At 48.7% G+C, this 852-nt stretch overlaps 1 pseudogene across 1 annotated transcript; it reads left to right on the forward strand.

Annotated features, from left to right (window-relative positions):
- The first annotated feature begins 302 nt into the window (after positions 1-302).
- On the forward strand, positions 303-590 carry LOC308422309 (U6 snRNA-associated Sm-like protein LSm2; annotated as a pseudogene). Its single transcript has one exon. The product of its transcript is annotated as a U6 snRNA-associated Sm-like protein LSm2 (transcript).
- Positions 591-852: the final 262 nt, after the last annotated feature.

Below are 852 nucleotides of genomic sequence, written 5' to 3' on the forward strand. Positions count from 1 at the left end.
GAATCATACTAATAGACGTGCCAACGTGAATGGAAGGAAGTTTCACAAGGCTCTACCCTTCCATTGTAGACTAGGCCTCTCCTTAATCTCTTCTTCAGTTTCAAAACAAGGCTTGGCTGCAGAATCAAGTTCCTCGTGCTTTCTTTTTTCTCTTCAAAATGTATATTTTAGGGTTCCCCTGGCACCTGTGTGATCCTTCCCTGCCTCACACGGGCTCACTCTCCAGCTCCTCCCCTGCCTCAGGCATGCAGTCCCCTGTGCCTTCCTTTGCCGTCCAGGCCACCTGGCTTGGCGCCAGCACCATGCTCTTCTACTCTTTTTCCAAGTCACTCGTGGGCAAGGATGTAGTCATGGAACTCAAGAATGACCTGAGCTTATGTAGAACCCTCCCCTCTGTGGACCAGTGCCTCAAAATCAACCTAACCAACATCAGTGTGGCAGACTCTGAGAAATAATCTCATGTGTTATCAGTCCAGAACTGCTTCATCAGGTACTCAGTTGTCTGCTATGTGTAGCTGCCAGCAGATGACGTGGACAAACAGATGCTACAGGATGTTGCAAGAAAGGAAGCCCTTCAGCAGAAACAGTGATGGCACCTTTCCTCTCCCCCTTACTTCCCCACTGGTGACCCACAACTTGATGTCCAACTGAGGACAAGGACACCCCTGCCCAGTATTTATAGTGTTTGTTAATCATTGATTTTTCTTTTTAACCGAATGGATGAGAGATCATTCCTCTGTTGAGAAGGGAGGGTAAGAGAGCCAGTAACTGCAGAATGTTCCTGGACTGGCTCCTAGTCTGTACCTTCTTCTCACCTTCCCTAGAGATGGGAGCTGCATCCTAGGCCCTTCC

Source organism: Micromys minutus, assembly GCF_963924665.1.
Source record: "Micromys minutus genome assembly, chromosome: 7".
Taxonomy (NCBI): domain Eukaryota; kingdom Metazoa; phylum Chordata; class Mammalia; order Rodentia; family Muridae; genus Micromys; species Micromys minutus.